The following is a 26956-nucleotide window of genomic DNA, read 5'->3' on the forward strand; positions in this document are numbered from 1 at the left end:
GGGAGTTATTTATGTCCTTCCTAAAGTCCTGTATGATCATCATGTGATTTTATTTTAAATCTGAATCTTGCTTTTCCTGTATTTACTGTAGTGGGAGAACTGGTTTCTGATGATGCCAAATAGCCTATGTTTCTGTTACTTATGTTCTTGCACTTGCCTCTAGCCACATGATTATCTCTAGTGCTACCTGACCTTGTTGTCTCTGACTGGAGCCTTTTTATCCTGTGATCCTGATTGAGTCAGAACTCCTCTGAGTTCAGCTTTCGCTGTGATCCTGTGCTTCTGGGATCCTGAGGTCCGGGGGATGTCAGAGCTGCTGAGATTCAAGCTGCCTCTGGGAACCCTAAATCCTGCTGTGACCAATCTACTGGGACATTGTGTTAGCGCTCTTGGGAGTCAAGTTTTCTTAGGCTATAACTAGAGTGGGTGGAGAGCCAGAGTCCTGGATTTGCTCTAGACATGGGTGCAACCTGGAAAGAAACTGTGCTTCTTGCTGGACTGGGATTTAACTTCCCTTGGTCACTGTGGGGTCCCAGTTATGCTGCATATTTGGAATGATGTTGTGGTCTTAACTGAAATCTTGAGTGTGTCAGAGCTCCAGTGCTCCTGGTTGTGTCATATCTCCTGGTAGTGGAGTTTTCTCTGTGATCCTGTGATCCTGGCTGTTTCAGAGCACCCGGAAGTAGGGCTCCCTCTGAGGTTTGTAGGTGTGGGTGCAGAACCATCACCCCAAGTCTTTTCATGGTGCAGGTTCAAACTGGAAGGGAACCATTCCACTGTAATCCTGAGCATGTTAGAGTACCTGGGAGTCCGGCTTCCTCTGGGTGTTGTGGGACTGGGTGTAGAGCCAGTACTAAGGTGCACTGGTTTAGATGGAAGGGACCCATGCCACTGGCTGGGCAGGGATGTCTATGTCTCTGAATCGTGGGGTCCCAGTTATTCTGGTATTGTGGTTGTGACCTCCTCATTTGTGGTCCCGGGCATGTTAGAGTACCTGTGAGCTGGGCTTCCTCTGGTGGTGTTAGAGTATCTTGGAGTCTAGCTTCCTATGTGTATTTTGGGATTCGGTGGGGAGCCAGTGCCCAAATTCTGCTCAGGGCACTAGTACAGATAGAGAGGGGCATGAACAGCATTTCTTACTGTGAGTTTCAATTTTATATTTTTATTTCAGCATTCTCTCTATGTCAATGTACAGACAAGAAGTGGCAAAAATATTAACAACTATTTTATAGGGGAAATTATAAGACATGTTGTAGGGAAAGGATGCACAGAGAGTCTGTATTTATCTATCTTCTTGTTTTAGTGCTTTCTTGTTATTAATCACCTTGGCTCTGGCTCATTGTTTCTTCAATACTGTGAAAAATGTTTAACTGAGGAATGTTTCTTAGTTCGTAATTTCCTGGATCCCTGTAAACAGCCATGAGCACATTTCTGTGAGTACAAGGCAAATGTGGAATCTTCAATAATACTGGAGGTAGATTTCAGAGCAGACATACTACGCCATGGTTGTGTTCAATTTTATTTTGGCTCAGATTAAATGATATCCCTACCCCCCTCAATTTCTGCCACAGCGTTTTACAACATTGTAGTTACAAAATGTGATCAGACTGCATGAATGTTGACTGTCAGATCAAATATTTCTCTCTAAATTATGGGTGTATACAAAAGTCTTTTAAGTGAATGAGAAAATTTTATTGGTCAAGAAAAACAAAATAGTTTCTCAAAACACAGTCACAATAATGTCCAAGAAATTTCTGCGTTGTCAATGAACTCTGTTCAGCTAATATTTAGGAGTTTACTTGAGGTAGTGTAAATGTATCAACTCCCTATTATGACCAGTCACTTTAATTGAATTTGAACATTACCTCTTCATTTTTTTCAGCCTGTTTTCTATCTCAGAGACTAACTATGGCTGACATTCCAGCAAGCAAAACATCTTGCAAATAACTCCTTTGCCTGGTAAGCCCCAGCAAAATGATATTCACTTCATTACAGGAGTTGCTTGTCTTCCATCCAACCACTGAAAAATCCTCAGGAACACTTTTATTAAATTTGTTCTAATGTGTTTAATTAGGTGAAATCTTAAATAGCATACTAGATGTGACTTGAGAAAAAGACTAAATATCCTATGCAACTGTTAAGTGTATTCTCTAAGGTATACGATGACATCTCATTGTATTTAAACTTTGGTTATATTAATACATTGAGATTTTCTTAATGTTTAAGCACACTAAAGATCATGGATGTGATGTTATATCCTTGGTCAAGACTACAATTTTGATTTTTTGTACTAATTTCAAAGGAGTGTAGACAGACATGAGTTTTAGTTTAATAATTATTCTATAAGAAAAAAATGAAAGAGTAACTTAGAGACATTATTACTTTTAACTTTATAAATAATGAAATTAAGTGTATGATCTTAAGATCTGTATAATGATGGTTTTAAGCTGAAATCACTTAAAGAGGCACAATTTTAAAAGATGTATCTTCCCTGTGATAAAGATTTATTCTGGGAGGGATAGCTTTCACAAAACGGAAACAGTTTATAACAGAGATCCTGGTATTTGGGTTTCATGAACTTTCATCAGTAAACATTTCAAACCTTCCCTTGACCAGCAACCCATTTATTCTTAAAAATATGTATGTATATATTTTTCTGTCATCCTTTTCATATTTATTCCTCTTTGTCCCCAAATATAAATCATAGTGCTTTGGTTATTATTGTGACTTCATTTTCTTGTAATAAAACACCTCAAAGAATTAATAAAACTTTCATGATTTCCTCTTATTACTCAATTCTCATATTAATTGGATTCCTAGATCAGACAAAAAAGCCACATCAGAATTAATGAGAGGAAAGTATCCTCTCTCCTGCTGCAGTGGAAGACTGTAGCATCTGAAATTTTGTTCTCCTATGAAGATATTCAACATCAATAATACAATTTTGGCAAACTAAAGAAAATATATTTAGGGGCTGGAGAGATGGCTCAGCCGTTAAAGGCTAGGCTCACAACCAAATATATAAGAAAATATATTTAGGCTATGTTAACTTGTATATTGTAGAGAAAATACATTTGTTTTTCTTATGTAAGTTATTACATAGTGATAAATATAATAAAAATCCATTATTTTGATATGTAAACATATATATATGTATATTGTTTTAATGTGTATATTTATGTATATGTACTTATGTAAATTTATATAGAGAGACATATATATGCCAGTATACTTTATATATAACTTTTATTGTTGCTTCACATAAAGCAATACATATATATTTATATATTTATATATCTACATTTATATAAAAGATTACATTCATATGTAGGTATGTATATTTCAGAAGTTCGAGATTTTAATTGTAAAACAGACTATTTGAGGGGTCTTTTAGTTTTCTGAATATATATTTTAAGGATGTCAGCACTTACATTCATTTCTTTTGATTCTGTGATGATAATACAAATGATTACAGATTATTTTTCTTTCATTGTTCAAGGTTTATTTGGTGTTTTCCTTGGCATGACATTTGAGTGGTTGGTTCCGTCATCCATAAGCAGATCTTATATTTCACATACTATTGCAATGTACACTACAGACACATATAATACAGAAAATATCCTGTAGAACATTTATGCACAAGATATGCATGATGGACTTACACACTGGATCCAGGTTAAAACTAACTGGGAACTCATTGCCCTAGGCATGTTTGGTGAGGGTGTGCAGCATAGCAATGCAGCAGGCTCACAGGGTAATCAAAGCCTGCACGCAGTTGGCAGTGTGTCTTGGAGACAGTGGGACTTTCACACTAACCAGGTTACCACTACACAAGTACCACTTAGCAGAAGGGTAGAGCTGTGGGAATTGAGATTTCCCAAAGACCACCTCAACATAACCTGACTAACCACAGCTCAGATGAGAAGTGTGTGGTCTCCATAGAAACCCTGCTGCAGCCTGGACAGTGAAGTGCTAGGACACTGTGAAGACTTTAGAACTGCATATCCTTCTGGATTCCCCAGCGGGTATCTGCACTCTTCCTCAGGCTGGTCTCCTCGTCAGGAGTCAGTGTCACCTTCATAACATCTGAGATTCCATTTTGTCCCAGGATAGACCGGACGCTGAGGAAGACGTCATCATTGATTCCACAGAGACCCTTAATCATGGTGGAAATGGGATGCACCATGGTTCTTCATTATGCTCTCGGCCAAGTCTGCCATGAAGAGGTCAATGGCCCAGGATGTGTAACCTTTCATCTTGTTCACTTCGTATGCACTGTCAACCACCTGCTTGTGAACATCCTTCCACTGCTCCTTGTCTGCATCCGTGCCCAGTTGTGGGTTCAGAGACTTCACGGAGATGCTTGGCAATGTTCACATCACTCCACACAGGCACACTGGAGTCGCCATGCTCTCCCAGGACCCACCTGTGATAGCTCAGTGGGTTAACTCCCAGTCGCCCTTCAGGTAACGCAACCAAGCTGAATCCAGATTGCAACGACTTCCAATAACTCTGCTTTTGGGGAAGCCGCTGATCTTACAAGCTACGTAGGTCAAGATATCCACTGGATTTGAGAAAATGAACAGCTTGCACTGTGGACTGTACTTCACAATGTTCGGAATGATGAACTTGAAGATATTCACGTTTCACTGGACCAAATTGAGCCTGCTCTCTCCCTCTTGCTGACCCGCCCCCGTTGTGTTAATAACCAGCTTGGAGTTTGCTGTCACGCTATAGTCTTTGCTGGAGACAATTTTTGGTGTCTTAAGGAAAAGGCTTCCATGCTGAAGATCCATCATCTCTCCCTTTAGCTTGTCTTCCATGACATCAACAAGGGCAAGCACATCAGCCAAGGCCTTCATTAAGATATCGATGGCACAAGCCATGCCAACAGCACCAACCTCAACAACTGTAATCTTGTTCAGGGAGACCTGTTCTTCCTTAAGATTCACAATCAGCTGGTCCTTGAGGGCTGTCATCTTGGACTTTGAATCTTTTGGGACCGTTTAGCACACTATGGGGGATGACAGGCGAGCAGCAGCAGTAACATGGCCCAAGGTCGGTGACAGTGGCTTCAGCCCAGATTATTTATTAATTTATTTACTTATTTACTTGCATTTTTAAGAGTCTTTCAAACTTTAGACATGTGCCATGGTCATATCACCACCCTCACTTCCATCCACATTAATGTAAATTTTCATCTCATACAAAAACATTAATGGATTTTATAAGTCTTATAGGCTGTGTTAGAATTTACTAAGTGTGCTATTTTGTTCATATAACATATTGATTTTATCTTCAACTGTTACATAATTTAGCTATTCTTTTGTAGAAAGCTGTACATGACCTATAAATCCACATGCTAACATTTATTCATTCTAAGGAATTCAGAGAGACTAAATATATCTGGATAAAGCATTCCATAGGTTTGGATATTCTGCCAATGGTTTATTGTGGAGAGCTTTAGAATATTTAATGATTCATTTGCGCATCATTTCCTATAGTCTCTCAGTAGAGAAAATGGACTCTTTGCCAGGCTTCAGAATTTATCATGAGCAAAGGAATTAATAGGTCACATACAAACAATTTGCAATTATTTTAATTAAATAATTTATTTTACACCTGGAATGATTAAAGCTTGTAGATACTTAGGAATTTATTTAGAGAAAAACTGGTATAAGACATACCCATGAATGTGTATGTTGGAGTATAGCTTAATAATGGAGCATTTGAACAGCAAGCATAATGCCCTATATTCAACCCATGGTAAAAGGAAAAAGATTATACAAATATGGTTTCCCATTGTAATTACAATAAATTCTGTTAATATCCAAAATTTAAAAACATCTTTGATAAAATTGATGTCAAATTAAATTTATGTTCTTTTCTATTGCTCTGAATGGACAACATGTCTAACTTATGCAAAAAAAGAAAACATTTAACTTGAGCTTTCAGTTACAAACCATAATAAAGTCACCAGTAATACTTAGAGGGAATACAGCAGCAGGGGTGTAGGCATGTACTGGTATAGTACCTAAGAACTTACATTTTCAAACAACTGGGAGGCCAGGGGTTGGAGGCAGCTAACTGAGAATGAAATGAGGTCTTTTGAAAGCTTCAATCTTATTTCTAGTAACATGCTTTCTCCTATGAAATCACACCTTCTCCGCCAAGGCCACACCTCTTATTCTGTCCTTAAGAGTTCCACTAATAAGGTGAAATCAATCAAACAAAGGTGCTTATAGGGATGGTATTTATGTATTTCCTTTATACAAGTTAATTGAATGAATGAAAACAAGAGTCTAAAAAAAGGATTCATCAATGACAATGCAGGGATTATTATTGAAGGGAATGAAAAAAATCATCTAAGTACCAGTGTATACTTTATTAGACATAAGAGATATCCTGGGACTTTGAAAACATAGCATCACTATTCCTATTGACATTATGTGTAGTTTTAATTTTAACCTGAAATATCCAATATGATATAGGGGCATGTGTTTTAATTAATATTTAAATTATATTTTTATATTGGTTGCTTTAATTTTATGAATGTTTCCTATGACAATTATGTTAACAATTTTTTCACACCCATACTGAATAATGTCAAATAAATTTATTGTACAAGTCATACTGAAGTCTCATATTATTTAGAAATGTATAATGATTACTAGTCCTTACTAGTTTGAGAGGAAAATAACCAGAAATTAGGATGGTCCCTATAATGTCTACAAATACATTTCATCTTTTCCCAATATCATGTGTATACATCATGCACAGTGTCAATCACTGGAATCCCTAGTGCACCAAGCTTAAGCAGAAATCTGAATGCCATATGGAGAGTTTGCACTCTGCTCCAAAACAGCATGAGGAGAGTTATATTTTAGTTTGGCTATTTTATGTACTCCAAATTCATAATAATTGAACTAAAATATTATGAAGAAATAACTTCAGCACTGACATGTTTATTTTATTAATTTATATGATAAAATGTTTATTTATATTTCATGACAGTCTATATTAATTTTTGTATTTTTGCCCTCTCTCCTTTGGAGATAATTATGCATTTGATCTGAAAAACAGTAGAATTGACCATATGGATTGCTTACATTAATGGACTAAGGGAAATGATGAGTGTCAACTCTAGGCACAATTCTAGAATCTATTAATTCAGCATAAAAGCAAAGAAAATATATACATGATATACTCATATTAAATCTTGTGACACAATAATGAAAAGCTACATAATTTTCATGAAAATGGATGGAACTGAAGACTGCCATGCTAACTAAGTTAACTGCAATGCAAAATATGACATATTTCCTCTCAGTGAAAGAACCAGTATTTAAAAAGTTAATCACACATAAGAAATGATTAACTATATAGCCATCATGTATCTCATGTATGAGTTTGGCTAAAGTAAATATGTCTTACAGATGCCTTGACAGTGTTTGTAAACTCATATTCTATTTTTTAGTTTATATCTCAGATTGAAGACTTCGATGAGCAAAGCCATGACCAACTGTTAATACCTATGCTAATGATTAAATATTGATAAATTAAGTGCCTGAGCTTTTGCACTTGTATTTTATTACAACAACACATATTCTATTGCTAATTGTACATTTGATTTCTATTCCTTCCTATTTGATGATGTCCATGATTTTTCTATCATCATCATTTGTATAATACAGCAGACTCATTACGATACTCTCAGCCATGTGTAACATGTACTTGCATATATGTAAACCCTCTTATATATTACTTGTCTTACTGCTTTTTTTTTAATTTTGTTCCTCAAATATGACATTTGTGAGTACTAAATTTCTAGTCATTGGTGTCATACGAAAAATTAATTTAGGAAAATACCAATTGGAACAAGGACCTACAAAAAAAAAAAAAAACCAAGATACATTCAAATTAATAGAAAAAAAGTGAGGAAGAGCCTCAAAAACATGATCACTGGAAAAAATTTGCTGAACAGAATACCAATGGTTTATGCTCTAACATCAAGAAGCTACAAATGGGACTTCATAAAGTTGCAGACCTTCTGTAGGGAAAAGGACACAGTCATTAGGATAAAACAGCAACCAACAGATTGGGAAAAGATCTTTAGCGATTCTATATCTGATAGAGGGATAATATCCAATATAAACAAAGAACTCAAGAAGTTAGACTCCAGAGAATCAAATAACCCTATTAAAAATAAGGTACAGAACTAAACAAATAATTTTTAGCTGAGGAGTGTCAAATGTCTGAGAAGTACCTAAAGAAATGCTCATCAGAGCATTAGTCATCAGAGAAATTCAAATCAAATCAACCCCGAGATTCCACCTCACACCAGTTAAAATGGCTAAGATCAAAAACTCAAGTGAAAACAGATGCAGGCAAAGATGTGGAGAAAGAGGAACACTCCTCCATTTTTGGTGGGATTGCAAAATGGTATGAAAGGTAAAAGTTTAAAATTGCCCCTTAGACAAAAGTTGAAACCAAAAGGAAGAAAAGTAGTCGGGCCCTGGAACTGCCTGTTCCAGGAACTAGCTGACCACAGAAAGAGTAATTGCACCAGCTGGTTCAGCCACTTTGTTCCAGGAACTAGCTAAATTGCATCAGCTTGTTCAGATAATAGCAGGATTAAACAATCATGAGAAACAGGAGGTTATTTCTTGTGATTCAGTATGGTTTTTCCTTTAAATACTCCTTCTTCCAACCATTCGAGGTTGAACTCCTCTACCCCTGCGTTGGATACGGGTCTTGACCCCAGTGCAGTGGTTTCTGTCTTCCGTATCAATAAACCTTGTGTAATTGCAGCAAGGACAGTCTCTCATGAGGTCTTGGTGGGTCTTGTCATACCGAGACTTGAGTGAGGGTCTCCCTGCTCCGGGGATCTTTCATTTGGGTGCTCATCTGGGATAGGGGACCACCCTCGTCTCCAGAGATCCACTTGGAGGTGAGCTATTGTCTGTGTCTTTGTGTTTCTGTGCCGGCTGAATTCTGGTTCTGTAGTTGCTCATGAGTTCTGGTTTTTGCAGTTGCTCGAGTCTTGGGTAGAGACAGAGGCTTGAGTCTTGGTAGGAGATGTGGAGTGTGAGTATTGGAAGACCTTCCAGTGGCTTCCCGACTGCCTCACCGTGGGAGACATCCCGGGAGGTCTGTAGGGACCCCAGGGATGCCTAGGAGATTCCTGTCTGGGTGCTGGTGAGGATACTGTAGTTTTGTAGTTCTGAATTGGAGAAAGATACACACCCTCCTGGCCATCTGTATTTCTGGAGTGGTTTTGTTGGTCTAAGTGGAGAGGGACATCTGTTAGTTTTTGTCTGTGTGTCTTAAGTCTCTGTTTTGTGTTACTTGTGACTTTGACAATGGGACAGACTGTGATGACCCCTCTGAGTTTGACCCTTGACCACTGGATTGAAGTTAGATCTGTTAGTTTGTCTCTTTGTTTTCTGTGTTTGTGTCTTGTGTTATTTGTGACTATGGGACGGACTGTGACAACTACTCTGTGATTGACTTTAGACCATTGAACTGAAGTTAGGGCTAGAGCACACAACTTATCAGTTGAGATTAAAAACGGACTGGCAGACTTTTTGCTCCTTGGAGTGGCTGGCATTTGATGTCGGCTAGCCTCCAGAGGGTTCCTTAGACTTAATCATTATTTTTGATCTGCTCTCCTTCATCTGTGTTTGGTGAGCTCAAGGAAGATCCCGTCTGAATCAGTTCAGTTTTGTGGTGATCTCGCGGTGGTCACTTGTTTTTTGGTTTTGTGCACACTTCTGTTTTTGTCTGTTTTTTGATTCCCTTTCTGTGTGACTGAATGCTATTTGTCCTCTTTGGCAGACCTCTATTTTCTAGACTCTCTTCATTTTTCTCACCATCTCACTTGAGATGCTTGCTAGTAGCCGTTACAGGTCCTCTTTACCACTGAGGAAATACAGAATCCTATTAGAGGCCAGAAACAATGTTCCAGACATGGATGGAAGGCCCTCACTTCTGCCTGTTGACTTCAATACCCCTGACAATAGGGAGGGCCTGGTCTACAGCCAAGCTCTAATGGTGGGTCTCTGCAGGGCTGGAAAATGCCCCACCAATTTGGCTAAGGTAAGGAAAGATATGAGGAGAAAGTTGTGGAAACTTGAAGGGTTAAGCTAAGTCACTGAGAGAGTTAGTGTAAGTTGTAAAGAAAGTGAAGTTGAGAGAAAGAAGAAAGAAGGCAAAAAAAGTGCAGGAAGCTAGGGAAGAAAAGAGAGAGAAAGAAGAGAAACCTAAAGAGATAAAGAAAGATAAAAGACAGGAGAGGAACTTACACTGGCCACAGTAGTTAGAGAGACTAGGAAGACATTACCTGGCAACAGAAGGGCTGAAGAATCAGCTGTGATTAACAAGATACTAGAACTACTAAAGAGAACCTTTGCATTACTGGGACGATTGATGCTGGTCAGCTGGAGCTAAGAAATTAGTGGTGATTAAGAAGAGACCAGCATCATTGATGCAAAATCTTCTGGGAAGTATTTTCTGAAAGCACAAAGAGGCTGTGTTCCAGAGAAAACTAACATTGTACCTCATCCTGTTGCTGGACTGGGTATTGTGTAAGCGTCACCTAGGTGGTACTGGTTTGAAGGCATGAAAGAGTCATGAAGAGCAGCTGAGGTTGGGCACCTGAGAGAGCTGTAGCTGTGATAGTTTACGGAAAGCCATTGGAGAAGGTGTACCTTCAGTTGTAATTGATGGCCCAGGACTGAAGGGGTCGTGCAAAGGAGTTGAGGCTTGACACCATGAAGAGAGCTTGTGAGAGGATATTGGTGAATCCTTGTTGCAGCAGAAGAGAACAGCATTTTCGAGATGTGAGTACCATGAAATGACTAGCAAAAGCAGAAGCAGCAGCACCAGTGGGATACAGGCACCTGGAACCTAGAAGACAAGGTGTGTGCTACAAAGGGCACAGCTGAAGAAGTGACCTAAATCCTTGGAGGAGCCTAGAAGATTGTAAGTGGATCCCAGACATTGGACAATTAGAGTTTGATTTTCCTTTGGGTTGTATTGTGATGATTGTGGTTTTGATTACCTGGACCAGTCTTCAGTCAAGGATATACAAGTAGCTGCGCTCCCCTGCTAGAACCTTCAAACAAGCTCTTAATGTCCATTGTAGGAACGTAGGGTAGTAAAGCTTATGGACTACCCGAAGAACTGTCTACCTTGGCGTGGGCCAGGCAACCCACTAGTTCATGGTCATCCCTGACTGTCCCTATCCCTTGCCATCTCTTGGATGCCCTAATGAAACCAGCAACTGTGAGTATTATTCATTGGCCAGGACATCAGGAGGGAAGAGATTCAGTGGCATGGGGGCAATAACAAAGCATATCACCTGGCTCGAGAAATGGCTATGTAGAAGCCTATCCTGGTTGCAGACCTGCAAGAGACAACAACGGGGAACTGGGATTGGCCTCACTTAGAATGTACAACAGAAGAAAAGGCCCAAATTGCTTAGAAGAGGAAGGACAATGACACATTTGAGGGGAAATCTATACTCCCCGGAGAATAAACAAAAGACTCAAATGGACTCATTTAGGGGGATAAGAAGCTTATCTAAGTAGTTAAGGTATATGTAGTAGGCTTTAGGATTTTAGCCAAAGAGACACTAGAAAAGTGTAACTTATGTCAGCAAGTGAATGCTTAGCAAGCAAACAGGGCAAAGAGACCTAGTGGGAAGTTGAAGTTAACTTCACTGAGATAAAACCAGGAGTGCTTGTAGATACCTTTTCAGGAACAGATAGAAGCTTTCCCCACCAAGCAAGAGATGGCCTTGGTAGTCACCAAGAAGAAACTGGAAGAAATCTTCCCCTGCTTTGGAGTGCCCAAGGTAATCGGGTCAGACAAAGGCCCTGCTTTTGTTGCCAAGGTAAGCCAGGGTGTTGCCAGGTATTTAGAGGTGGATTGAAAATTACATTACAGACCTCAAAGCTCAGGACAGGTAGAGAGAATAAATAGAACTCAAAAAGAGACCCTGACAAAATTGAACATGGAGACTGGTGCAGACTGGGTGGCACTCCTTCCCTCTTGCTCTCATCAGAGCAAGAAATATCCCTTCCAGATTCAACCTTAACCCCTTTGAGATCTTATATGGGCCCTCAGCTCCTCTGACTGTATGTTACTGAACCAACATGTCATAGTAATAATGATTTGTATGCCAGACTAAAAGACCTACAGGTGATAGAGAAAGAAGTCTGGTCACAGCTGGCAATAGCCTATTTCCTGGGGACCCCTGAGACATCTCGCTAGTTCCAGGTTAGAGGTTCCATCCACATATGACAACATCAGGTCCAGACACTTGAGCTATGCTGCAGAGGACCATACGTAGTGCTGCTGACCACGCTGACAGCCATCAAGTGTCAGCCCTCACCAGCCGTGTACTAGCTGTTGGGGCTAAGAGTTGGGAAAAAGCTCCCTGGACCTGCATGTCAGATAAGTGGATACATCAGAGACATGAGCTGTAATTTTCACTTGAGGAGTGTGCTTTGAAAGCAAGAATTTCATGTTTGCCCTGGATTCCATCGAGATAGGTTCCCCAATCGCAGGTGTGGGGGTAGGCTTGATTTCTACTGCAAATGATGTAAAGGCATTGCATATGTTAGCACTCCTAACATTTCTTGGGACTGTGCCTCAGGGATCACAACCTCTATAAGTTTAGAAGTTGTAAAAGGCAATCATGACTTTTGTGTGTAGGTTCAAATAGTGCCCAGATTGGAATCCTGATGCTAAAGACATAGTAAGACACAAAGGAATTACTCTGACAATTATCTTAGGGCTGAGTTTATGTGCTAAATTGGAAAAGACTACTGAACCTCTTAAGTAGTGTCTACGCCACAAGTGTCTTACCAATAGCAGATACATATCTAGGATTTCAATAGATCTCCCTGGTTGACTACTTTAATCTCCTCATTAATAGGGTCTCTCTTAATTTTACTCTTGCTCCTTGCCATGTATCCTTAATAAGTTAGTAACTTTTGTTAGAGAAAAAGTGAGTGCTGTACAGATTTCGATGTTACGCCAACAATATCATGCTTTAGAAGGACAGGAAAATCAATATTATGAAGATACTGAAGTTCAGTTCTATGATTAGAACTAGCCATTAGAAGAACTGAGGAATGAAAAAATTGCCCTCCTAGACAAAAGTTGAAACCAAAAGAAAGAAAAGTAGTTGGGCCCTGGAACTGCCTGTTCTAGGAACTAGGTGACCACAGAAAGAGTAATTGCACCAACTAGTTCAGCCACTTTGTTCCAGGAACTAGCTAAATTGCACCAGTTTGTTCAGATAATAGCAGGATTAAACAATCATGAGAAACAGGAGGTTCTTCCTTGTGATTCAGTATGGTTTTTCCTTTAAACACCCCTTCTCCTAACCATTTGAGGTCCAACTCCTCTACCCATGTATGGGATATGACTCTCGACCCCAGTGCACTGGTTTCTGTCCTCCCCATCAATAAACCTTGTGTGATTGCAGCAAGGAAGGTCTCTCATGAGTTCTTGGTGGATCGCGTCATCCCGAGACTTGACTGAGGATCTCCCCACTCCAGGGGTCTTTCAGGTACAGCCACTCTGAAGGTTCCTCAGAAATTTGGACATAATATTACCTGAGGACCTAGCTATACCACTCCTGCTATACCCAAAAGATGCTCTAACATATAACAAGGGCACAGGCTTCACTATGTTCATAACAGCCTTATTTATAATATCCAGAAGGTGGAAACAACCCAGATGTCCCTCAACAGAGGAATGGATACAGAAAATGTGGTATATATTCACAGTGCTGTACTACACAGCTATTTAAAACAATGACTTCAAGAAATTCTTAGGTATATGAATGGAACTAGAAAATATCCTGAGTGAGGTGACCTAATCACAAAAAAACGGTATGCAATCACTGATAAGTGGATATTAGCCCAAAAGCTTGGATTACCCAAGATGCAAAAGACACAAGCCACAGACTACATGAAGCTTAAGAAGAAGGTCGACCAAAGTGCAAGTGTTTCAGTCCTTCTTAGAAGGGGGAACAAAAATATTCATAGGAGGAAATACAGAGACAAAGTTTGGAGCAGAGACTGAAGGAATGGCCATTCAGAACTTGTCTCAACTTGAGATTCAGCCCGTAGACATATAGCCTCCAAACCCAGACAATATTCCTAAAGCCCAGAAGTGCATGCTGAGATGAGTCTGATAAATCAGTCTCTTGAGAGGATCTGCCAGAGCATGACAATTCCAGAGGCAAATGCTCACAGCCAAACATTGAAATGAGAACAGGGTCCCTGTTGGAGGAGTTAGGGAAAGGATTGAAGGAGCTGAAGGAGATTTCAACCCCACAAGATAAACAATGCCAACCAACCAGAGCTCCCATATACTAAACCACCATCCAAAATGTACACATGGTTAGACTCCGGGCTCCATCTGCATATATAGACAAAGGTGGCCTTGTTGGACACCAATGTGAGAAAAAGCCCTTGGTCCTGCCAAGACTGGACCCCCTAGTGTAGGGGAATGTCAGGGCAGAGAGATGAGAAGGGGTGGGCGGACGGATGGGGGAATACCCTCAAAGAAGAAGGGGATTTGTTGATGGGAAACCAGGAAAGGGGATAACTTTTGACATGTAATTTTTTTAAAAATCCAAGAAAAAAATATCTGCCCTAATAAATTGACTTTCAACAACATTTATAGATTGTACTAAAGACTTAAAATAATAAACAGAATTTATTTTATTTTGTCATTCAAGAATGATTCTTCCATCATACTACCTGAATAGGAGGAAGAGTGCAGGTGATTAGATGTAATTTTGGTTATCAATTACTCTATGTAGTCTTTATCATTTAACTCTTGTCATTAAGCTTTCTTGTTATGATCATATGCCATTGGTTTCTACATGAGTCAGTAACACCAAAATGTTTATTTATGTAACAAAATTTTATTCAATACTTGTAAATTTTTAATACTTAGAGTTTTATTATTACAAAAATTCTAACAGACTAGTTATACTTTGATTCTTTCCAAAGTATAGCCATAACTATTCTTTAGTTCTTTTCTTATGGAAAAATTGTCCAATTTATTCTGATAATGTTTTTTTTCCTGCTCACTACCATTCTAAATGATTGTCCTCTTTATATATCTTTGGAAAACAGATAAATAAAAAAGCAAATAAACAATTTTAAAGAAAGAAGCATTTAAAAAGCACAAGGAAATCACACACACACACACACACACACACACACAATTACAGAAAATAATCTATAGAAACACAACATTGGAAAACATAATATAAAAGCAAAAAACCGCAAGACAAAATACCCCAAAAAAACCAAAGAAGCAAAGAAACAAAACAAAGCAAAATGAAACAAAAATATGTGATCATTTTATCTACTACCAGGCATGAGTTCTACCCTTCACTGTGTTTAATATACCACTAAGAGCTCATTGGAGAAAACTTACTTTTCCTCTGCAAGTACTTGTCAATTAACTTCTTGGTTAGGGATGAGAGATTCTGTCTGTTTCTCCCTCTCACCACTAGGACCCTTTTTAGTTTGGACCTATGCAAGCCATCATGTTACAGAATCTGTGAGGATTTCTGTGAGTCTGCACAACAGTGTCTAGAGGACACTGTTTATTTGGTGTTATCCATTGTCTATGGCTCCTATATCACTTCTCCTTCTCTACCCCATAGCTCTCTGTGCCCCCAGAGGGCATGATGAAAATATCCGTTTAGGGCAGATTGTGGATAGTCTCTCACTTTCTACACATTGTCCAGTTGTTGGTCTGTATATAAATTCCCATATACTACAGGACTAAACTTTTCTGATGATGACAGAATGAGTAATTCATCTTTAGGTATAGCAGAATGTTATTTTTTTTTTAATACAGAAAAATTTGTATTTGGTTTTGCCATCAGCCAATGGCCTATTGTGTCTCAGATTTTTCTCTACCTGAGAATTGTCAGGCATTGGTTTCATATCCTGAAGTGGGCATTAAATCCAGTAGAGAATGGTGGCTACTCACACCATGTTTGTGGCACTATTACACTCTCATTATGCAAGTAAGTCACCTTTGTATATTATGGGGTTTGCCACTGGGTGAGTTGGTGTTTACTTTTTTCTCTGGTCATACCCAGAGCAACTTTAAGTATGAGTGAAGAATCTAGTTACATACCAGCTCAACTTTACCAAGTTCAGTGAGCTATATAGGGGTTATGTTCAGAAGTTGGACCTTAACATTAGTATTTGCAGATCAAAAAATGTCATTGGAGTAGCCTAGTTGTTTGAGGTTCCCATGGGGCACCTTTGGCCAAAATCTCAATGAGTTGGGATCAGTTCCCGGCACTGAGGATTTCACTTGGTGTCGAGAAATTCTAGTTGGGACTTTTAAACCAATAATAATCTGTGATTCTGTTTATATTCATAATATATGTGAATATTTAAGAATTTTCTACTATATAGAAAATTTCTATGACTCTTTAAATGACTGTTAAAGTTAACTGTCCCTCCCTTCTCTTACCCCCTTCCTTTTTTCCTCTCAGTTTAATCCTCACACTCAAACCCTACCACCACCTGTCTCTTATAGTCCTCCTTACTTAGGACTTACATACGTAGTCATCAATTATACTTAACATCTGTTTTTATATTGATTGCAATATGCCTATCAATTGCTTAAAAGCAAACATTTATATATAAGAGAATGCATATCATTTTGGGGATCTGGGATATCTGGTTATGGTATTTTTTTATTCATTTAGCTGTGAATTTCCTAATTTCATTGTGTTCTTTCTTTTTCTGTTTTGTTGTTTTTTGTTTTATTTTGTTATTCTGAGGTTTGTAGTTGTTTCTGAAAAACAGCTAAATAATTCAACATTCTGGAAATATGTGACATTTTTATTATGTATTCATCTGTTGATAGACATCTAGGCTGTATTTAAGGACTGGATATTATGAATAGAGCAGCACTAATCCTGGATGAGCAAGTGTGTTTGTAATAGGATGTAAAGTCATTTTAGTATATGCCCAAGAGTGATGCAGCTGGATTTTGAGGTTTCCTGATTTTCAGGAACCACTAACCTGATTTCTATACTGTCTGTATAAATTTGCATTCTCACATTCCAAGTATTTTTCTTTCCATTCTTGTCAATTGTTTTTATTAATCCTACCCATTTGATTGATTCAAGATGCAATTCCAAAATAGTTTTGCTTTGTATGTACTGCAAACTAAGGAGGTTGAATATCTTTTTAAGTGTTTTTCAACCATTTTTCTTGTTTCATCTTTTGGGAACTCTCTTCTAAGTTCTGTCCCTTATCTATTATTTATTTTTAATGACTGGGTATTTTTTAAATTTTGTGTACTTTAGATATTACCCCTCTGTCAGATGTACAGTAGGTATAGACTTTTTCCATTCTATATTGTGTCATTTTGTCTGAATAATGGTGTCCTTTGGCATATAAAAACTTTTCAGTTTCATGACGTTCCATGTTTAATTATCAGTCTTAGTGCCTGTGCTCTCAAAATACTTTTCGGAAAGTATTCTCCTATGACAGTAATTTCATGACTATTCCACACTTTTTGTTTTATAAGATTCAGATATAAATTTAAAATTTATGGCACAGTATCATATCAGGTCAGTGTTAAACACATCCAAATAATATTATAGCTGTTCACAGGTTATGTTTAGAAATATATATGTATATATCAATATTCATGCAATCATAGTTAATGAAGATAGAAAAAATAAACTTCCAGGAAAATTGAGAGGTGGTTCAGAAGGAGAAAAAGGGATAAATATAATTGTGTTATAATCTCAAAAGTAAAAAAGTACTCTCGGCCCCCCACCCTTCTCTGTGCATGTGTCTGTGAGTTTAGATGGATGTGTGAGTGTGTGTGTGTGTGTGTGTGTGTGTGTGTGTGTGTGTGTGTGTCTGTAACATAAACCATCTACTTTAAATATTATTTTACTGAAATATATTGGGGCAGTGTGTGTATTTATACAAACTCTATGGAAATAAATTATTTTAATTTGGAAGTGTGACAAACCAGACATCCTGCTGAATCATACAATTTATTGCTGTGAGATTGGATAATTTATTCTCTGCAGTGACACTAAATAACAATAGATGGCCTCTGGGAAAAATATATTTCTTGATAGAATGAGAATAATATTTATCTACCTAAGAGTTTATTGTGAAATAATAGAGTAAAACAGAGAAGAAAGAAGGCTGAGGCAAACTATCATGAAAAGATTTGAAAGGTTGAAACAATAATTTAAAGTTCACACGTTGTAAGAGGTGAGGTGAAGCTAGAGCTTAGGTAAGTAGGAAGGTAAGGAACAGTCAGCATCAGATCTCAAGGGAAGAAAACCAGTAGGGAATTACACTAGGCTAGTCAACAACAGAAAAATCTCAAAAGACTAAAATATAAACCTAAGGAGAGAACAGTGAGAAGGGCTTTAAAAAAGAAAACATTAAAATTCAAAAGGTTAGGATGCTAAATCAACATCAAGGTGAAACTGAGAACAAAGGTTGAGGAGCACTGAAACAAAGATGGTGTCCAGAGAGAAGCAGCCACAGAAAGTCTGAGGGATATTTAGTGCAAATGCCAAACACAACACAGCAAGTTTTCTAGTTTGTTCTGGTTGTGAAGCCAGCAAAGGGCAGACATCAAGGGCTAGACTGTGAACTATCTGGTGGCAAAGCTACAGAGCGTGAACTTTATCTGGGAGCCTGTGGGAACTCTGGGTGGATTTTTAGCTGGGGTGTGACATGATTAGTTTGTATTTTATAAAGGTCATTCTGACAGCTGTGGAAGGCGTGTAACTGAGAATGGCAATGAACTTGCTTGCGGAAGAAAGTTTGCACATACATAGTATAATTAAATTAAACTTTCTTCAATGACTAAAAGAACTGTTGACAAGTAAACTATGTGTGTGTGTGTGTGTGTGTGCGTGTGTGTGTTTACAATTACTGAAACCACAAAAAATATGTTATACAACTTAAATCAATAAATTGTTAATATAAGCACTAATTTTGTATGCTAAAATTTTAAAGGGGTATAGTAGCCTCATTTTTTGTTTCATTGTAAATGTTGCTCTTATTTACAAGCTGTTGGTAAGCTCAATATCAAACTAAGAATAAGAGAAGCATAAATTCTTAAAATTTTATATGTGCTCATCTGTTACTTATGCTTAAATAATCCAATGTTAAGAATTAAGAATTTCTTAGATAAACATTTATATCTTGAAGATTGCATCATTTTCTTTTTTACTACACACACACACACACACACATACACACACACATATATATGATATATATTTAAATATTTCAACCGCAGTGTTTAGCAACAAAAGAAATAACATACTTACATGATAAAATTAAGAAAAGCATTTATTTCTAGTTCTGAAGATTGAGAATCATAAATTTTTTTAATTGCAATAAATTTTAGAATTCACACCCATTCCCATAAATTTCAAATATTTAAAGAATGTAAAAATAATGCTTACCATTCAGCAGTACATTTATATAACCCATGATTCTATTTCACAAATAAATGTTTACAAATACAGGTTTAAACTCATGAGATAATATTATGTCTGCATTTTTCTGGCGGTAATAAAAATAGTTAATGTCAGTTCAATACATAACAATGACCCAGATTTTTTTAGCTTGAGCAATCTGTATTCAAAAATAAATCTAATAAAGTTCCTTAAGAAAAAGGAGTCTAAACTATGTGAATAACCTTTGTTTTTAAATATGTAGTTATTTGAACCCTTATTTTTACCTTTCATTCAACCATTTTCTACTCTTGAGACAGTGTTATGAGTTGACTAGACTTTGGGTGTAAGATTTAGAATGACGATAACTGCTCTACCTCTAGTACAAACAGCACATGGATGTAATAGAAGTATGAAAGACATTGTGAACCCTTATTTGGATCTGATGCTCTATGTGGTCACAGATTATTCATTTATATTACCTCAGACTAAGCACCAGTAATAAAAATATAAAAATCAGAATCCCTATGTAACTATTTTTAAAAATTTGTAAAAAATTGGCATTCTTAAACTTTGTTTAATTTTCAAAAGAAATTTTGAGTTAATAAAAACAATCTTATGTTAAAATGGATTCGAAAGGTTCTGTTTCCTTCCTTCAAAAGATCTTCTAATAAGTTATTCTATTGAGGGATGAGGGTGAAGTGATGGGAAGACAATTTACATTTAATGAAAACCTACAAGAATCTTCTCTAATGTTCCATGGTACTACCTGTTTAACAGCAGGATGATTGATGGCTGAGATTCTTGTAATGTTGAATAGCACAAATAAATATAACTTTCAATAAAATAACAACATTAAAGTTAAGGAAGCTAACACTATTTTCTGTTAGAAATATATTCAAACATATTCATAATATTGTAAGTGAAGATTTGAACAATAGCAGGTAACAAAATTAATGTAAAATATAGGGTAGGAAAACTTCATCTTGTGACTGCCTCATGGTATTAAAAAAAAATAAAAGAATGACTCCCAATGCATATGTAGCAGAGGGTAGCCTTGTTGGGCACCAATAGAAGGAGAGGTCCTTGGTCCTGCCAAGGTTGGACCCCCAGTGTGAGGAAATGTTGGGATTTGTAGGGGTGGGTGGATAGAGAGGGGAACACCCTTATAGAAGAAAGGGGAGCTGGAGGGGGGTTTATGGACAGGATACCAGGAAAGGGAATAATAGTTGAAATGTAAATGAAGAAATATGCATTAAAATAGGATGACTCTATAATGATTTTTCTCTTTCTTAGATTATTTTATTTTCTGATGAAATATGGAGAAGCCTTCTTATTGTTTAGAACTCTCTAGTTATAAAATAAAGGGTGGCCCTGAAGCAAATTTTCCTCAAAGCTACTGTTAGAATGGTTAGGCCATTGGGTCCTTCATGAAAAATACAAGGTTTTCTTGCTTGGCATATTTTGATAAAAGTCATTAGTGACAGTTTCTTAGTGCAGTGAGTGTGTCAACTGAGTGAGATAATCCAATCACACACACACACACACACACACACACACACACACACACAAAAAAAAAAAAACATACATGGTATGCACTCACTGGTAAGTGGATATTATCCCAAATCTTGGATTACACAAGATACAATCTACAGACCACATGAAGTTCAAAAAGAAGAATGATCAAAGAGAAGATGTGTCAGTTCTTCATAGATACACTCAAAATAATAGAAGAAAAAGTGGGGAGGAGCGTCAAACACATGGGCACTAGGGAAAATTTCCTGAGCAAAACACCAGTGACTTATGCTCTAAGATCAAGAAGGGACAAATGGGACCTCATAAAATTTCAAAGCTTCTGTAAGGCAAAGGACACTGTCATTAGGACAAAACATCAAACAACAGATTGGGAAAAGATCTTTGCCAATTCTGTATCAAATAGATGGCTAATATACAATATGTACAAAGAACTCAAGAAGTTAGACTTCAGAGAATCAAATAACCCTTTTAAAATATGGGATAAGCTAAACAAAGAATTCGCAGCTGAGGAATATCGAATGGCTGAGAAGTAGCTAAAGAAATGTTCAACATTCTTAGTGATCAGGGAAATGCAAACCAGAACAACTCTGATATTCCACCTCACACAAGTCAGAATGATTAAGATCAAAAACTCAGGTGGCAATACATGATGGGAAGGAAGTAGAGGAAAAGGAACACTCCTCCATTGTTGGCGGGATTGCAACCTGGTACGAGCATTCTGAAATACAATCTGGACATCCATCAGAAAATTGGACATAGTACTACCTGAGGACCCAGCTATAACACTCTTGTGCATATACCCAAAAGATGCTCTAACATATAACACAAACACATACTCTTTTATGTTCATAGTATCCTTATTTATAATAACCCAAAGCTGGAAAGAACCCAGATGTCCTGAACAGAGGAATGGATACCAAAAATGTGGTATATCTACACCATGGAGTACTACTCAGCTATCAAAATAAATGACTTCATGAAATTCATAGACAAATGGAGGGAAAAAAATATTCTGAGTGAGGTAACCCAATCATACACACACATACACACACACACACACACACACACACACACACACACACACACACAAAGCAAACAAACAAACAAAAAACAACAACAAAATAACAAAACAAAATAAAATGGTATGCACTCACTGATAAGTGAATGTTAGCCTAAAAGCTCAAATTACCCAAGATACAATCCACAGAAAACATGACGCTCAAGAAGGATGCCCAAAATGTGGGTGCTTCTGTCCTTCTTAAAAGGGGAAACAAAAATATTCATATGAAGAGATGTGGAAGAGAGACTGATGGAATAGCCACTCAGGTCCTGCTACACCTGTGGATATATCCCATATACATACAGCCACCAAAGCCAGACAAAATTGCTGATGCCAAGAAGTGCATGCTGACAGGAGCCTGGTATAGTTGTTTCCTGCATGGCTCTGACAGAACATGACAAATACAGAGGCAAATGCAAGCAGCTGACCATTAAACTGAGATGAGGTCCCCATTGGAGGAGTTAGAGAAATCATTAAAGGATCTGAAAGGGTTTTCAACCACATATAACCAACCAGAGCTCCCAGGCACTAAACCATCATCCAAAGAGTACACATGGACAGACCCATGGCTCCAGCTGCATATGTAGCAGAGGATGGCCTTGCTTGCCACTAAAGGAAGGAGAAGCCCTTGGTCCTACCAAGACTGGACCCCCACAATCTAGGGCAATGTCAGGTCAGGTGTAAGGGGTGGGGAAAAGGGTATAACATTTGAAATATAATTTAAAAATTTCCAATTAAAAAAAAACACTGAACTTTAACTACCAGATGTTGCTTATATATGAGTCTCAGAAGGCAGCGAGAGGAGGAAATCTGAGACTTCCATAAATTCATGGAAGTCTGAGGTTTGTTACATTATGCTGCACATCAGGTTCCTCTACTTCTAAATTCTTTTATGCTTTGGTTTGAATTTCTTTAGGTCATTTAGTTCTAGGACAATTATTTTTATGTTCGTGGTCAAGTGTGTCTTTTTACTGTTTTTGTTGTATTCCTCCTTCTTTTCCTCCTCCCATATTATCTTATTTTCCTTATACACCTTTACTCTTTTCTTTTTTTCTCATCTACACATGGGTTATTGAAATTATTTTTTATTCATTTTTGATTTGCATATTATCAAGATTTCCTTTTCATTTTTCTTTTCTTTCTGTTCTTTCCTTCATTGTTTTCCCTTCAGGTTTACAAAATATTATCTGTTTTCTGGTGAGGCATAGGTCCCCACACAGTTCTTGGCACTTAGATGATCTTCTTTTGAGGAAAAATGATTCCTTTCTAGAACTAGCCGTGGCTCCATCCATCCTACTTCCTTCCCTTCCTTCTTTACTTCCTTTCTTTCCTTCCTTCTTTCCTTCTTGCTTCCTTCCTTTCTTGCTTGCTTTCCTGTCATTTAAGTCATTGTACAAATGTATTTCTTCATTACGTATCTTACTTTTGTGGTTTTTTTTTTTATCATTTTTACCTCAATATAGTTTTTATTGTAAACCAATCCTCCTCTTTTCAATCTTCTTTTTTTTTCTTTCCTTCTTCTTACTTCCTTCCTTCCTCCCTTTCTTTCTTTCTTTTCTTTCTTTCTTTCTTTCTTTTCTTTTCCTTCCTTCCTTTTCCTTCCTTCCTTCCTTCCTTCCTTCCTTCTTTCTTTCTTTCTTTCTTTCTTTCTTTCTTTCTTTCTTTCTTTCTTTCTTTCTTTCTTTCTTTCCCTTTCTTTGCTTTTCAGATATTTTATTTACTTACCTTTCAAATGTTATCTCCTTTCCTGGTTTCCTGGCCCCAATCCCTCTATCCCATTCCCCCTCTCCCTGCTACTATAATGGTGCTCACCTACCTATGCATTCACTCCCCTCTCACCACACTGGCATTCCCCTACACTGGGGAAATGAGCCTTCGCTGGAACAATGGCCCCTCTGCTACATATGTAGCTGTAGCCATGGATCCTTCCATGTGAACTCTTTGATTGGTGCTTTAGTCCCTTGGAGATCTGGGGTTTCTGTTTGGTTGATAATGTTCTTCCTATGGTGTTGCAAATCCCTTCATCTCTTTAGTCATTTCCCTGACTCCTCCTTTGGGGACCTAGTCCTCAGTCCAATGGTTGGCTGCAGGCGTCCGCACCTGTATTTGTCAGGCTCTGGCCACTTTCTTTGGTCAAATAATTTCCTTAGTGTTTCATGTATTTCAAAATTTAGTTCCAAATATCAACAAAACAAACAAGAAATATTTATATATGTATATTTAATCTACATCTGCATCTATATCTAATCTACATAAGTGTGTGTTTGAGTGTGTGTGTGTATTTGTGTGTGTGTGTGTGTGTGTGTTTTCTGTTTGCCTTCTAACAGTCATCAAGGCTTGTTTTGTAGTTTTGCTGTTGAGAACCATAATACTGAAGTTTTTACTGACCTCTGGTAACTCATTTGTCAAGGGTAGAATATATGTAATAGGCTGGGTAATTACTTATTATTTGATTGTAGAAGCCAGCCTGAAAATGAGCTACAAACCTGTGTCAGCTACTTACATTGTTAGTGAATTTTGAAGGTTCTATCATTGCACCTAAATATCTAGTTATAAGAAGTAAGTGTCAAGCTCATATAAACAAAGACAATTGGGGATTGGCTTAGGGATATTATTGAGGGTCTCTATGTTGTTTTATTTACCTATGTATCTAATAAAAGTATTCTCTGGTCTGATGAGGAAAAAATATGTTCCCACTTATTTCCTGTGGGAAGGTACCTGTCTTCAATCACATCCCATGCTATATGGGTTGCTAATAGGACTTGTGGAGTCGTCTTCTGCCCATTCTATCTTTTCTGCCTTTTATTTAAGGTCTACCTGATTCAGAAAGTATCAAAAATCAATACACACTTTTGCTAATTTAGGAAGATAAAAAGATATATCGCCTCTTATCATTTGTTGCTCTAGCAGTAGACCAGTGAGTGTTTTTGTCCCAAAACCCAAAGAAGTCAGCTAAGAATTGTAATTCTATTGCAGGGAATGTGGTATCTCTAGTCTCTGTGGGCAGCTGCTATCAAGTGTTCACATCCACACGTATATTCATCTATTCATATATTTAAAAATAAAGTATTTTGTATAGATTTGTTTATTAAGTTTATTTATCCGTATGGGGGAGGGGGAGGGGAGGGAATGGTGGCTTATGGACAGGAACATGGGAAGGGGAACAACATTTAAAATGTAAGTAAAGAAATATATTTAATAAAGAATAAAAAATAACTTAAAAAAGTCTATGTAGGATGTGTGTGGAAGAATGTGCAGGATAATGCAGGTATCCTGAGAGTTGAACATCCTGTGCTACAGAACTGGGTAGTCATAAGCTCCCTGTCAGGTTGCTTGATTTATACAAGGGTCATGCAGAAAAAAACAGTATCTGTTCCTATCTTTAGAACTATCTTTTAATGACCAGTACCAGAACACATTTTAAAATAAAAAGTGTATTAAAAGTACATGTAAGTAAATATAGACATTCTTTTTTATAGTGTACATAATAAAGAGAGATCTGTAGTGCAGTCGAGGTGTTGAGGGACTGGGAATAGTAAAATCAGTGGAAACTATAATCAGAATATATTATATGTGAAAAATTATTTAATTAAAATTACATTAATTAAAAAAAATATAAAACCAAGCTTTGGTAATATTTGGTAATGTCTTCCTAATTCTACTTCTCCCATTTCTCTCATCCTTCCTCTCTCAACTCCCTCAGGGTGTATGTGGCATGTTGTCTAATTTTTTTTCTATTTTGAGACAACAGATTCCTATGTTAGTGTAGGATGAGTTTTGGAAGTTCCTAATTTCACATTCTTACACTTTCATGTTTTTAGTAAAAAAATCATAGACATTTAAAACTTATATTAAGTTTTTTATTTAATTAATAAAAAGTGCATTGCAAAATGCAACTCTGCCTTTTCTTCATTGGACCAAAGAAAAGTAAGTGAATATTGAATTTAAGCAACTCAATCTAATTTAATTGTGCAGACAACATTCATTCCAGTTGTCACATTTTTAACATGTCACCTTTTTTCAGTTTCAATTTTCACCAAATTCTCAGATATTCTGGTCCATTTCTGGAGTTTACACAGATACACAATTATCTATTTTCATGATTAATAATAATAATTAATGATGATAATGATTGATAACTAGATAGATGATGGATGATAGATTGATAGTGATAATAATAGATAGATCGATAGATAGACAGACAAACAGAAAGATAGATGAGAGAACCATCTGTAGTTTCTGTTCTCTGTGATTAAAAACTAACTTCAGCTGAACATTTTAGTTGTGGAAGTTTGTCAGTTGATATTACACAATCTTCTTACTTCCTAACTCAAAAAAAAGTACAGTATCTCATGTCTCTACTAAAGTCCGAATAAAGAGGCCAGGAGACAGGACAAAAAGATGTCTGCCTCTATCTATATAGACTTTTCAGTGTGACAATACTGTTTTTCTCTGATACGACTTGCTTACTGTCTGTAAGATATTTATTATCCCATCAAATGATAAGCACTATTGTGAACCTTCAACTGAGAGAAGACTTGGTGAATGTTTGAAAATGAATTAGAAATTTAAGAGGGCTAATAGAGCTCAGATCTTGAAACCTGCTATTTGGCTCTTGCATTCATTGTTTACAATGCAGTTGGCAGTCACCGTCTCATTTAGATCACATATAAGTGAGTAAAGGAAAATTTCAACCAGATTTCACTGAATGGCTGTCTCTTTATATCCATGAAATGCAAAGGCTGGTATTTGTTGATTAAAGTTTTGTGGGCAACTCTGGTAAATAAGAGAATAAAGTCTTTTCTTCCGCAGAATCTTGAGGACTAACCAAAATACCTATCTGCCTGAAG

At 37.2% G+C, this 26956-nt stretch overlaps 1 pseudogene; it reads right to left on the minus strand.

The window, feature by feature from the left end:
• Window positions 1-3991: 3991 nt before the first annotated feature.
• On the minus strand, window positions 3992-4979 carry LOC116888851 (annotated as a pseudogene).
• Window positions 4980-26956: the final 21977 nt, after the last annotated feature.

Source organism: Rattus rattus, chromosome 1 (genome assembly GCF_011064425.1).
Source record: "Rattus rattus isolate New Zealand chromosome 1, Rrattus_CSIRO_v1, whole genome shotgun sequence".
Classification (NCBI taxonomy): Eukaryota; Metazoa; Chordata; class Mammalia; order Rodentia; family Muridae; genus Rattus; species Rattus rattus.